The 14,761-nt window shown below is 38.4% G+C and overlaps 1 protein-coding gene across 4 annotated transcripts in view; it reads left to right on the top strand.

Annotated features, from left to right (window-relative positions):
- Tbc1d12 (TBC1 domain family member 12) overlaps positions 1 to 14,761 on the top strand; it is an 82,357-nt gene that overhangs the window by 964 nt on the left and 66,632 nt on the right. The window lies entirely within an intron of this gene.

Raw genomic sequence — 14,761 nt, 5'->3', positions numbered from 1 at the left:
GGCGCGGGCTGCGCCGGGACTTGGGGCGGGGCCGGACCCGGCCGGGAGCTGCCGAGTGCGGCTTTCCCTCCCTGCCATGCCGCGCGCGTCGGTCCTCAGCTCTGATTTGTTACCCGGGGAAGAGGAACTGGGTCGGCTTTGAGCCTCGGTGCGCTCCGTGGGGAGCGAGTCTGTCTGCTGCCCTGTCGGTCGTTCACACCTGGTGGCGGTGCACTCGGGTCTGGCCAGCCACGGCCGCATCCGCAGCCACCTCCCGCAACAGCACGGGACCTCGGCCCCCATTTAAAAAAAACTGTACTTGAAGGGCTTGGGTGGGGGGGGGCGGTATATGCCTACGGGTGTGGTTGTGGAAGGGAAAGGGAAGTCATTTTGCGGAGCTGTGGATTTGCGTGGTGTCTAAACCTATTCAAGTACTCAGGAAATTCTTGAAATTAGAAGTGGCTTTTTATAGTGTTTGCTTCCGTGGTCTTTGCTAAGATGCAGTCCGTTTGGTGTTTAGAATTAGATCCCAACCATTTAAGCCAAATTACTATAGTTACGTAGAAAACCCCTTTTTTTCTAGTTCTCCCAGATTAGCACCTTTTTCCAACTTTTTTTTTTTTTTGGGTCTTGGGGATCGAATTTAGGGACCCCTTTACCCTAGGCAAGCGCTCTATCACTCACCACATCCCCAGCCCTCAACAACCTTAACTTTTTAATTATTTTTTTTTTTGAGGTACTGGGGCTTGAACTCAAGGCCTGCAACTTGAGCCATTCCACCAGCCCTTTTTTTGTGATGGGTTTTTCTGAGATAGGGTCTCAAAAACTGTTTGCCAGGACTGGCTCCTGATTTCTGCCTCCTGAGTAGCTTGGATTACAGGAGTGAGCCACTGACACCCTACTTGGTATTTTAATTGTGACTTGACATGCTATTCTAAAATTATGGTGCTGGACATTCCATATTTAAGAATGAGGCTTTGTTGGCTTAATAGGAATTAACAGAGACACGTGGAAAAATATTTAAATGGACATTACTGAAAAAGCCATTTCCCTTGAGTTAGATGTTGATGATACTCCTCCCGTTTTAATTTCTAGGCAAATAAGAAAGTATCCCCAATGTGTAAAATCTTCCTTTTAAAGTTCTCTCTTTTCTGTTTTCATTCCCTTTTCAGGGATCTTGACTATAACCAGAAGTGAAAGAAACAAACTCTGCAGTTCAGGTTTTAGAAGATTATACAGTTAGTGTGCCTATTTGTAGACACAAAGGTACAGTTTTCTGATTGTGATTGATATTTCTTATTCCGCTTTCTACTGCATTATCCCTATTTTCCCTTGCATAGTTTTACAAATAAATATATATACTTTCTTAAATCAAGAGTGGGAAATCCTAATTTTGTGTTACATAGGACAAAATGTATAATAGTGAGATCTGTATTTGTGACTGGTTGCAAGAATACATTTAGAGTGTTCAGTTAATAGTATTCTAAAAGGTCTCAAGGTGAGTTGTTTATTTGTACACCTTATGGCCTTTAGTTGTTTATTGGTCATCATATATATCTTGGTCATGTTTTGAAGTCAGGTATCAATTTTAGACCTGGACAGGTCCAATTCAACCAATATACTCTGAATGCTTGCTTCATGTCAGGCATTGGGATTAAACATGACTTGGACTATGTTCTCTGACCTGACAGTGAAATACAGGCTAGTGGGAATTCAGTTGGAAAACATACATATATCTGCCTTGCAATTTACGAACAATAGCAAGGCAAATCTATTTATTAGCAAAGTCATCTTATTAGCAGTGGGCAGAAATTTTCATTGAATTTAAAATTTTTCTTTAACTTGTAGATGACTGGGACTTTATTAATATAGCTAGATGTCTTTTATGTCGTCACATTTTTCATATGTATCACAGCACTGGACTTGAAGTCAGAAAACTTAGCTACCCTAAAGTTAATTTCTTTAAGCCTCATTTTTCTTGAGATCTAAATGTCAAGACTCTAGAAGTTATTGCTTTCCTAATATTACATTCTTGGGAGAGCACAGAGTAGGAGGCACAACTTTTCTCTTAGTATTTAGCTAAAACCTTAAGTAGACTCAACTTTTTTCTTTTTCTTTTTTTTTTTTTTGATGATACTGGTGTTTGAACTCAGGGCCTCACACTTACTAGGCAGACGCTGTACAGCTTGAGCTACTCTGCCATCCTGTATTTTGAATGCCTTAGAGGCAAGGACTGTGACATGTATCTCTGGATCTGCAATAGCACTGGTATGAAGAATTCCATTCAGAATGGGTTGAATTGATAACTCTTGGACTCCCCTTCATCTTCAGGCAAAATAACCAGGAGTATCATTGTCCCAGCAACCAAAGGGGTTTTCGGTTTTTTTTTTTTGCTTCCTGTGTGCAGTTTGCCATTTGCCAATCTGAAGCCCTAGGTGAGGGCCTGTTCTGAGATTGATTCTTACTCTCTTGTGTAGTTACCTCCACTTATTTTTTAAATGATGATCCTCACTAAAGAAGACAGTTCAGTTAACTAATGGCACCTAGGATTAGAAACCAAGATTCTTTTCCCCTTGTAGTTCTTTTTTTTTTAAATTTCTTTCTTTTTTTTAAAAATTATTGTGCTGGGAATACATTGTGGCATTTACAAAAGAAATCAGGATTCTCTTTTTTTAATTGTTTTATTATTCATATGTGCATACAATGCTAGGGTCATTTCTCCCCCCTGCCCCCACCCCCTCCCTCTTCCCCCTACCCCCTCAATACCCAGCAGAGACTATTTTGCCCTTATCTCTAATTTTGTTGAAGAGAGAGTATAAGCAATAATAGGAAGGAACAAGGGTTTTTGCTGGTTGAGATAAGGATAGCTATACAGGGAGTTGACTCACATTGATTTCCGAAATCAGGATTCTTGATTCCAGTCCCTGTTTGCACTCACCTGTGTTTGCTTTATGGCTCTTTTCTCTCCCACCTGTTTATCTTTTCTGCTTCCCTTCTACTTCTTTTGCCCTTAACTGGGCAAAATGTGTAACAAAAATTTTAACAATGGTTTCATGTTTGTTTTAAGGAAAGGTAAGGAACATTTTATGGCAATTAGTCTATTATCACAAAGTATTATATTCAGACACATCATTTATAGGAGGGAGCTTCATTGACTAGAGTAGAAATCATGGAGGAGATACAGGAATTTGTTTAGCATGGGACTGCTCTTTTTTGGGGGATCTCAATGGTCATCTCATGCTTTCCTTCTCTTCCAGATGAGGTAAGTTCTGTTTCATTTGCTGTTGGGAGCTTGCTTCAACTTCATTTAAGCATCTCTCTATGTGTTTATGGTAACTGCTGTGGAAGCCCTAGAAGTTACCATTCCTCAGATCCTTGACCCTTTCCTCAATATAAAAATTGAAAAAACGAGCCCTGTATCGATGGCTCCATCTGTAATCCTAGCTACTTGGGAGGCCAGCCAGGGCAAGTAGTTTGCAAGACCCCATCTCCAAACTGAACTGGAGGTATAGCTCAAGCAGTAGAGTGCCCACTTTGTGAGCTCCTGCTTTGCAAGTGTGAAGCACTGAGTTTAAACCCCAGTTCCACACACACATGAAATAATAGATGTACTCCTACCCCACGTTCAGTGAGGAGTGAAAAGCTTTTTTGAAAACTCTTAGTTTCCAACTAGCCTTTGTTCCTCAAGGTTCCGCTTTCCTTACTTCCTTCCTTTTCTTAAAAATCAAGTAGCTTTAGGCTTTTTGTGGGGCCTTTAAGCAAATTCATGTCTTGTTTTCAAACTAGGATAGTTTGTTTTTGCATACACAGTAGTGGACTTCAAATATTTGGATAGATACCACAAATGTGAACTGAGTTAAAGAGGAAGCTTAAAAATACAGGCTGTTTTTTTCATCTGTCAGATGAGAGGGTTTCCAGAGGTACAACTATCACCTTCAACTCTTACCACTTTCAACTCTTACCTTGATTTTTTTCTTTTTTGAGTAAAGGTCTGACTTATCTTAGAGTAGTCATGTTAAGCATCAGTGATCTTTATTAAGTTTGTCATATGTAGACAGTATAGACCAGAAACTAACTGTTTTTTCCTCAGCAAATTCTAGATTTTTTTTTTTTGGTTGGTTGTTTTTTTTGAGATAGCATTTCTCTGTGTAGTTCAGGCTGGCCTCAAACTTGATATCTTCCTACCTCAGCCTCCCAAGAGCTGGGATTACAGGTATGAGTCACAATGCACAGCTTGGATCTGTTTTTCTCGTTATAATTTCTTTGGGGTATGTGGAAGGATGGGCAAGATAGAGTATTGCATGAGAGAAAATAGGGTAATAAGTAAATTTTAATCAACTGGAATATTAAGATTTTAACTTATACCATGAATAACTTCTTGAAGGTTTCTAGTGCCCCACTTTGGTGAACTAGTAAAGTAGTTCCTAGCATTTGGTATACTGCAAAATCACCTAAAAGCACTTTTTAAAAAATTAGACACTCTAGTCTACATCCTGCACCTAGTCAGATTCAGGAGACCTGGTTTTGGCAAGTGAATTTGCAGTTTTTAGAAAGTGACCCCAGGTTGATTTGTACCGTCAGCTAGGATTTGGTAGACTAAAGAGTTATATGCCTTAATTTTACATCGCATCGTCAAAGTAAAGGATGATATAATGGTTAAAAATGCTGGTTCTGGAGTCTAAACTGCCTGGGTTTGAATTTGCTTACTAGCTGTGTAATTCTAGACCTCTCTTGACCTTGGGCAACCCATCCATATAAAATGGAGGTGATAATAATAATATTTGCCTAATGAGATTGTCATGAGGGTTAAATGAAACAATACTTTAGGTGCTTTGTATTTGTTGTAGCACATAGTCAGTATTCAAATGTTTAGACTCTAAAAAGATTACTATATTCCTTTACTTAACTCTGCCACTGAAATCTGATTTCCGCCACTGATTTAAAGAGAAAAGATCAGATGCAGTGACTCACAGCTGTAATCCCAACTACTCAGGAAGTGGAGATGGGAAGGATCTTGGTTCAAGATCAGCCTCAGCAACAAAGTTGAGACCCTTCCCTCAACAAAAAAGCTGGGTATGGTTAGACACATCTGTAATTCCAGATGTGTGGGAGGTGGAAGTAGGAGGATCATGATCCAAAAGAATGAGACATTATCTGAAAGATAATTAAAACCCAAAAAGGAGTGTGGTTCAAGTGATTGAGCAATTGCTTAGCAAACACAAGGTCCTAAGTTGAAACCCCAATAGCTCTGCCCTCCAAATCCCCCTCTCCCTCCAAAATAGAAACTGGGATGAATTTTTGTGTACCATCTGAGGAAACATTACACAATTTGTGCAGTAAGCGGTGGTATAATTTGTACATGGAACTGGATGGCTGTTAAACTTAGATTCTGGTGTAGTGATGTAAAATTCCTAGAAGTCTTGAAGCTTTGACTAAAAAGCAAATCTGAGAAGGAACTGAAAGGAAGAAATGTTGAGAAAGATTAAAATATTTGTGTCTTTTATTGTTTTAAGGGACTTTTATAGATAGGCAAAGCCAATTATTTAGTTTTAAGTTCATGAAATGTTTAACTTGGCTTACTCATACATTTCATAATTACTATGTTGTGGTGGGAAGTTTTTGGGAGAGAGTGGTAACATTTGGAGATTTTGAGGCAGTGCATCTCTAAATGTACTTAGAAAGGGAAAGCAAGTCCTTTTTGAGGTTGCTTTTTTCTTATGAGCTCTGTTAGCTGCACTAAGCGTTTTTCTCAGATAATTCTGGTTCTGGTTGGTAGTTGCTTGGACTCTATTGCAGTAATTCTTAAACTCTAGTTTTTAAAATTACTTGTAAGGAGGGAGAGTTGTTAGAATGTAAACTCCTTGATGGTCCACTTTTGATTGAGTAGATCATAGGTAGAATACAGAAATCCAAAATGATAACAAGACATCCACCCCCTCCCCATTCTGATCCAGGTGGTTCCTAGATAGCAGTTACTGAACTAGTGGCTGAATTACTGAAATACTAAATTGATCGCTAGACATATTTCTACTAACTATCTTACTTTAGCCCTGTAATCCAAGCTACTCGGGGTGGAGATCAGGAACATTGCAGTTCAAGGCCAGCTTGGGCAAAAAGTTAGCTAGACCCCATCACAACCAGTAATCTGGTTATGGTGGTATATGCCTGTCATCCCAGCTACACTAGAGGCATGAATAGGAGGGTCTCGTTCCAGGCTGCCAGGCAAAAATGCGAGATTCTGTCTGAAAAAATAACTAAAGCAAAATGGTTGGGGGCGATTCTCAAGTGGGTTAGCACCTGCCTAGCAAGCATGAGGCCATGAGTTTAAAGTCTAGTACCAGGGCTGAAGATGTGGATCAAGTGGTAGAGTACCTGCTTAGAAAGTGTGAACTCCTGAGTTCAAAACTACCAAGCAAACTCTAGTACCACCAACAAAATAAAATAAACAACAATAATAAAAGTGTTAATTTTTTTTCCTTTTGCTGCTAGTTGTATTTCTTTTCCATGGTTTTAAGAAGTCCTAGCTGGGAATGGTAGCACATGCCTGTATAATCCCAGCACTAGGAGGCAGAAGCAGGGGGATAGTGAGCTCTAGGCCAGCCTACTACAGGGAGAGATCCTGCCTCAGAAATAAACAAAAAAAGAAGTTCTGCACACCAAACGTGGCTTTTACCCCTTGCTCCAAAATTTGCTGCTTTAGCCTTTCTTATAGTTCTTCTGTGGCTAAAAGAAGAGAGGGAAACCCATGTGACTGTCTGGGTTTTTAGCAGGCTTTTTCCTGTAATTAGGAGAAGTTTACCTTTGGAAACGAACTAACTAGTTTTAGAGTAAACTTGATAATGTGTTTAATTTACCTCTGAATTTGTGTTTTTAATTTCTTTTGCCTTTGAATTTTATGTTGAATACTTTTTTGTGTTAAAAAATATTTGCCTATTTCTAAACCCACAAAGATTAAAACATTTTAAATTTGGAACCGAACATGATGGCTTTGGACTCATATTATGTGCTGTTTTCTCATATTTTCCCAATGCTATGCTGTATAACTACCCATCATATATTGGGTATTATTTTAGAATTTTCAAATCTGGTTTTCATCTAACCATCTACAAACAGTCAGATAGGGGAAATAATATTTTTTTGGCGTCTTCCTTGGAAAAAGTTATTGAAGGACTGTAACAGCTTTTTTTTTTTTTTTGTAAAGCAGGATAAGGAATATAAAACACAACTAAAGATAAATACTTTGTTTCCATACTATTCTTGTTAAGGCAGTGAGAAGAAAATTGGAAGGTTTGGAAGAATGATTAGAAGTAAGAGAAATTGTTAGAGAATGAGTTTGGAGAGATTTGTTGAGAGAAAAATTGCTGGAAAGAATAAAAGGTAGCAGTGAGCCTTTGATAGTAGTAAGTACTTTATCTGGTAGGATTAAGAGTATAACTAGTTATCCCTGTCTCTTTCCGTTTTGTTTTTTTTTTTTTTTCCTACTCTGTCTACCTCAAAGCCTTTGTAAAAGGCTACTTTTTTCCTTAAGGCCTCTTCCATGCTTCTTTCCCTTTACATCCCCATCTTCCTAGCTTCTTGAAACTGAAATACATTTTAATAACAGGTTATATGTATATATAAAGTTTAATTTGGGCTTTAAAAGTTTAGGTTGGTAGGGTAGATTCACGTGTTAAAAAGTACATGTATGTACATGTGTGGGCTGGGCGCTAGTGGCTCACATCTGTAATCCTAACTACTTGGGAGGTGAGATCAGTAGGGCTGTGGTTTGAGGACAGCCTGGGCAAATAGTTCTTGGGACCCCATCTCTAAAATAACCAGAGCAAAATGGATTAGAGGAGTGGCTCAAGTGGTAGAGTGCCTGCTTTGCAAGCACAAAGCCCTGAATTCAAACCCCAGTCTTACAAAAAAAAAAGTATATATGTATGAAAAGTTAACATAAATGCAGTGTATCATTGTAACAGTATATCCTTACTTACATTTCAGTGCTGAAAGGAAAGGAAAATGTCTTCTGATAGCACCATGATAGATCTAGCAAACGATTAAAATCTCTTTCACTCATGGGGCAAAAACTCATTATTCACCATCAGAAAGATACTCTTCATGGAGATTTAAGTTCTAAAGTAAAGTATTGACGTTTTAAATAAGTAAAGGGTCCCAACTGAATAAGTAATTGTATTGTGGGTTGTGTCCTCCCATTCATATCCGCCCCCTCCTTCCCCCTACTCTTTACTGGAGATTGAACTCAGGGCCTTACACACTTACTAGGCAGGCACTATACCATTTTAACCATACTTCCAGCCCTTTTTTGAATAGTGTCTCCTATTTTTTTGCCCTGGCTGACCTACACCATGATCTTCCTATTTATACCTCCCACATTGCTGGGATTACAGGTGTATACCACCCTACCTGACTGTATTGTGTATTTTTGAAGAGTGATAAAACTTAAGTTGCTTTTTTTTTTTTAAACTTACATAGCCCTTGATCCCCTACCTGTCATCAGTACTACCTAGAATTAAAGAGATTGACAGTGTTTTGATGTTGTTTGGGAAAAAAAGGATTTGTTGTGATTCAGAATTGGGTTTTGATCACCAAAATAAAACTTCTGATAGGTAATTACTGAATAAGGAAACATATATATGAGCATATAACTAGAGGATGATGTCTGTTTTTGTGATATAGTTCCAGTAATGCTGTCAAGAATACTAGGCAGGCTGCACTGCCCTGGGTTACTCTGTGTTGCGTAGAGCATAGAACAGCATTAAAGGCTATGCTTAGCCTTGATTTGCTCTTTTTTTTTTTTTTGGTGGTCTTGGGTTTGAACTCAGGACATTGGACTTGGTAGGCATGCCCTCTACTACTTGAGCCATGCCTCCAACATAACTTACTCCATTTTTTAGAGCAATAATTTTGACTTTGCTATGCTATTTTGAGTATAGTTGTCAAAAGAAAATGACTCTACATCTTATTTATGCATGTAAACAACTATCATCTGCCAGCATACCGTGAGACAATAAACAGTTACATCTGCAAATATTATCAAAGCATATCAGAAACCCCATACACATGTAACCTCCTCACCTGGGATTATAAAGGGAGGAGCACCCCAAAACTGAGATTTGGCAGGCATATTGACCATCACCACTTGTCACAAGCCTCATTCAGAAAAATTGCCAGAGCAAAAGATCTCTGTCTCTGTCCCCAGACTCTACCTGGAATGCAGTTTTTCCTGCCCAAGACCTGCATCCCACTCTAGACTGCCACCTGGACCTGCATTTGGTAACTCTGTGACTTGAACAACTCTGTACCTGTGGTTTGTAGAACTTCATCTGGTCTTCTGCAGAGACTTTGCCTTACAACAATATCAGCCCTTTGCCTGTTTCTCCCAAATAGTCCTCTGAGTTCTGCAGCCTCTTTAACCCTTTCTTAGAATTCTGTAACTCATATATAATGTTAGAGTTATTAAGATTAGTAATTGAGATTGGTGTAAAAAAACCTATTTCCAATGACTTAGCAGTATCAACTAGTACTTGGCAAGTTAACATCAACACCATTGATAGAGCTTGTGAGTTTGTTGTTATTCAGTAAGTTCTGACATTGTGGGAAGACATAAGCAGTCTATGTTTCTAACACAGCTGGTTTACAACAGTTGTCCATTTAATGGAAACAATATCATGTAGAAGAAAAGAACAATTACATTATTTAGGTTTGGAATTTCACTTATGGTACTTGAAGAAGACAGGTTCTGTAATGCATATATATCATCAGTCCAGAAAGTACTACTGGGTCAAGCCTGAGTGAAATATCAGCAAAGCAAATTACCAACAACTACAGAGCTAAGTGTCTGCCTTTTTATTCTTAGAGGGTTAGGTAGGTACCTGATAGATGTCATTTAGCCTCTGTTTGAATTCCTCAAGGCAGCCTGTTGAGGGTTCAAAGGTTGTTAGAAGGCTCTTTATGTTGAATCATGCTCTCTTCGAAATTGTCCTGGTTTACAGTTTTCCCTTTAGAGCCACAAAGAACAAGTCAGTCAACAAGTCAGTCTTCATGGTGGTTTTCTTTTTTTTCCTTTTGAGACAAGGTCTTGCCAAGTAGCCCAGGCTGACCTTGAACTGAAGATCCTCTTGCCTCAGCCTCCTGAATGCTGGCATTGTAGGCTTATGCCACCATGGCTGGCTAATAAGTCAATTCTTTTACATGAGTACCCTTAAAGATTGTTACTTAGCCTTTCGTTTGTTTGTTTTGAACCCTCCTTATAGCTATGCATGTACATGTTTCTTTTGTTTTGGACAGTGTCTTGCTATGTAGCCCAGGCTGACTAGAATTCCCAGTCCTCTGCCTCAGCCTCCAGCGTCCTGGGACTGCAAGTACGAGCTATCACCCTGGCCCACATATACAGCTCTTATGATCTAGTTTACACTTTTCTTACTATTTATTCTATCAACAAATGCTGTTGAGTCCTATTATGTATACTAGGCACTAAGGAAGCTAGATACACAAAATATTTTTATTAAAAATTGGAACTGGGTATGGTTCCAGGCCAGCAAAAAAATTTGCAAGATACTATCTCTACAAAAAAAACTGGGTGTGGTGGCATTTGCTTGTTATCCCATTTACATTAGGAAGTATAAATAGGAGGATTGTGGTCCAGGCCAGCCCCATCAAAAAGCAAGACCCTATCTCAGAAATAACCAAAGCAAGGGCTGGGGTGTGGTTCAAGTGGTAGAGCGCTTACCTAGCAAGCAGGAAACCATGAAGCCAAACCCCAGTACCACCAGATAAAAAGAAGGTATAGAAATGGCTCAAGTGGTAAAGTACCTGCCTAGCAAGTGCAAAGAAAGCCCTGAGTTCAAACCCCAGTATCATACCCCACTCTGAAAAAATTGGGAGGCAGAGACAGGAGGATTGCAGTTAAAGCCAGCCTGGGCAAAAGCATGAGATCCTTAAAAACTAAAACAACCAAAAGGATTAGGGGTATGGCTCAAGTTGGTAGAGGCCCTGAGTACTGAAAAAAAAATTTTTAAGGGAATTGGAGCTGGACATGGTGGGGCAACCCTGTGATCCTAGCGTTCGGGAGGTTGAAGCAGTAGGAGCAAGAGTTTGAGGCCAACCTGGGCTACGTAGCAAGACCCTGTCTCTAAAACAACAACAATAAATCCAAAACAAAACAAAATCAGGGACTTTGGTAAAATCAGTACATTACTTGATTAGTGTTGTAAAAGACAGGTCAGTAGCACTGAGGAAGTAGTGATTAACTTTGGACTGGAAAGTAAAGAGAACTCATCACAGTAGATCAAACTTTGTCTTTTACTTATGAGGAGGGCTTGGGCTGGAATGAAGCTGACAATAGTACAGGCACACAGCAGCTATGCAGAATTATACATGAAATAGCACAACACTTCTTGGTTTAGCAAATATTCAGTACGATTTACCCAAGGGCATGTGAAGTAATACAAAAAAATTGAGGCAAAAAGGTTGTGACCAAATTATGGAAGGGCTACATTTATAAGACCAAATTAGGTAAATTGAAGCTATTCAATGGGAGTAGCAGTACATAGAATCTTTTAAAACAAGAGAAGAAGATATGCTTAGAATTGTGTTTCAGAGCAGTGATTCTTGTAGCAGTGTGGCAGATGTTTTGGAACTTGAGAAATTGGGTCCTTGAGACATTTGTCATAGTTAATGGATGCTTGCCAGTCTTTTTATAAAAATGTGATATCTAGATAGTTGATGTAAGTAATATTAAGTAAAAATTTCAACCTCTGTCAGAAGGGATGGCTAATAAATTGAGTGACACATATACTTATGTCAGTAACCTATCTGTGAACTTTTGACAAAGGTAAACTTTGAAACTTGACTTTTGTTTTGAGGAAAGTAAGATGATATGAATCTGGATACTTGTGAAGAATTACACTTTGTGTTTTGTAAGGAATTCCAAAAGGTGGGTAAAAGAGAACAGCTGTTAAGCTAGAGGTTTTATTGCTGTGGATAAGAAAGGAAACCCTCAGGGAGAACTCTGAGGGTGCAAGGTTGTTGCAGAATCAAGACTTTATACCTAGTGAATAAGTTTCTAGATGTTGCTTCATAAAAGTGTAATTTAACATTTTATCTGTAAGCTGTTTTTGAGGATTGAATAAGATAAAGAAAAGTATTGAGACTTCCATAATTACTTGTGTGTATGTGTGTCCCATCTAGTAAGTTGGAAACTCCTTGGAGGTAGGGACAGTGACTTTCTCTTTTACCTTTTTTTTTTCACTTCTGCATAAAGACATATATATAGCCTTATATATAATAGAAATGTAAACAGTTATTAGATAACAAATTTTAAACAGGTATCAGAACTTATATAGCCAAATGATAGGTCATGTTGGGTGCTTCTCTACTTGTTACTTTAATGGTATCACTCTCAAAGTATGTTTAGCACCTGTCTTTTGGAGCTGTTTCTATAAATCAGTTGGGTCAATATAAGACAGAATGAAGAATAGTTGGGAGTCATAGTTAAAACACATTAGGAAGACAGCTAAGCAAATTTATTTGTACAGTAACTATAGCAAATGCTTTTAAGTATTTTTTTTTGCAGGTATCTGAGGTAAGCAGTTACGGTAATATTTTAAAAGTTGAGATTTGCACAAACAGGCATAACCAAGTACTCTTGTGAATGATTAAATTAAGCCAGAAACTTAGGGGTCTGCCACCCTTAAATTTGGTCATCTTCAGTAGATTTAGTATACTAATTTGAGTAAAACCTAAAACTTTTAAGTTGCAGTGTGCTTGCAAAATATACTATATTTAAAGGACTAACCTACATATTGTGGTAAAATACTTGTGGAAACTATATAATAGCAGTTATACTATACTATACTAATATTATATTATATTACATGCTAGAGCTTTTAACAAATTCCATAATACTGTATTTATAACTGACAGTGTTATAATTTGTGTTGAATTTTGTTGTATAAATATAGTCCTAATGGTAGTGCTAATTTTGAAGTAAAAGTTTTCTTTAAATTATAAATTAGCTTAATAGACTATCCTCATTTATTTTTTATTAGGGTATATTCATTGTACAGGGGGGACTCATTGTGACAATTCCAAATAGCCTTACATTGTACATTGGTTAAATCATCCAGACAGTCTCTCCCCCTCAACCCCCTCCTCACCTCACTTAAAGCAGTTGCAAGAGGTTTCTTTGTTCTATTTCATGTAAGTATATGAAATCCATCCACCATATACCCTCACCTTAATTTCCTTCATTCCCGTTCCCCTCCCCACAAGGACCCCAATACACACTACCTATTTTACAGTCCTGTCTTTTGTTATTGATATTTAAGGAGTTTCTAATGTGTCTCTGCTGTGAGTCTACTTTACTTTGGTCCATTTAACTGCTTCCATTACTCTCCCTTACCCTTTGACCTCCCAACCCCCATTTTTCAATAGCTTTCAGTACATATCCTTATATCCTCTACCTTCACAGATGTTGTATTTTATAATGTTGATGCTCTGTCATTCTCTTTTCCATTCCCTCCTTCCCTGAGTCCCGTAGAGTAGTTCCACTATTACAAACATGTTCTACATATGAATTTGCATATGATCATGCTTGTTTTTGTGTATATGTTTATATTTTGGATCTGTCTTCCACATATGAGAGAAAACTTGCGGCCTTTGTGTTTCTGAGCCTGGCTTACTTCACTTAACATGATGTCCTCCAAGGATGTTCATTTACCATCAAACCACATGTTCATTATTCTTTATGCCTGAGTAAAACTACATGGGGTACATATACTACATTTTCTTGATCCATTAATCAGTTGTAGGGCATCTGAGTTGTTTGCAGAGCTTAGCTATTGTGAACAGTGCTGCAATGAGCATTGGTATACAGGTGTCTCTACTGTGTCTTGTCTTATGTTTCTTTGGGTAGATGCTCAGGAGCGGTATCACTGGATCACATGGCAGTTGTGTCTTTAGCTTTTTGAGAAATCTCCATACTACTTTCCTTAATGGTTGTACTAATTTGCATTCCCACCAGCAGTGTATAAGGGTTACTGGTTTATCACATCCTCACCAGCATTCATTGTTGTTATCGTTGGTAAATATGGCTATTTTAAGTAGGGTGAGATGAAATCTTAATGTAGTTTTGATTTGCATCTCTTTTATAGCTGTGGAAGTTGAACACTTCTTTATGTACTTGTACCTTCTTTATGGCCATTTGTACCTCTTTCTTTGAGAATTCCCTGTTTATTCATGTGCCCATTTCTTCATTGGGATGTTGACTCTTTGGGAGTTGAGTTTTTTGAGTTCCCTATAGGTTCTGGATAGTAGTTCTTTATCGGATGAGTAGCTGGCAAAGATTTTCTCCCATTCTGTGGACTGTCTGTTGCATCTAGTCACTGTTTCTTTAGCTGTGCAGAATCTCTTTAGTTTGATGCAGTCCCATTTGTTCATTCTTTCTCTTTGAACCTTTTGAGTTCTGCTTAGGAAGTCGTTCCCCTATGCCTGTCTATTCCAGTGTATTTCCTACTGGAAATTTGAAACTGTAGTTGTTTCAAATTTTCAGGCCTTATATTAAGGTCTTTGATCCATTTGAGTTAATTTTGGTACAGGGTGAATGGCAGGGATCTAGTTTCAGTCTTCTACATGTGGATATCCAGTTTTCCCAGCAACATTTTTAAGAGGCTGTCTTTTTTCCATTGTGTGTTTTGGGCTCCTTTGTCAAAGATCAGTTGTCTATAACTGTGTGGGTTTATGTAGCTGGGTGGGTCTTCTATTCTAATCCATTGGTCTT

The sequence above is a fragment of the Castor canadensis genome, chromosome 7 (genome assembly GCF_047511655.1).
Source record: "Castor canadensis chromosome 7, mCasCan1.hap1v2, whole genome shotgun sequence".
NCBI classification, from domain to species: domain Eukaryota; kingdom Metazoa; phylum Chordata; class Mammalia; order Rodentia; family Castoridae; genus Castor; species Castor canadensis.
Note: the sequence above shows the minus strand (reverse complement) of the source record. Positions and strands in the feature narration are given on the sequence as shown.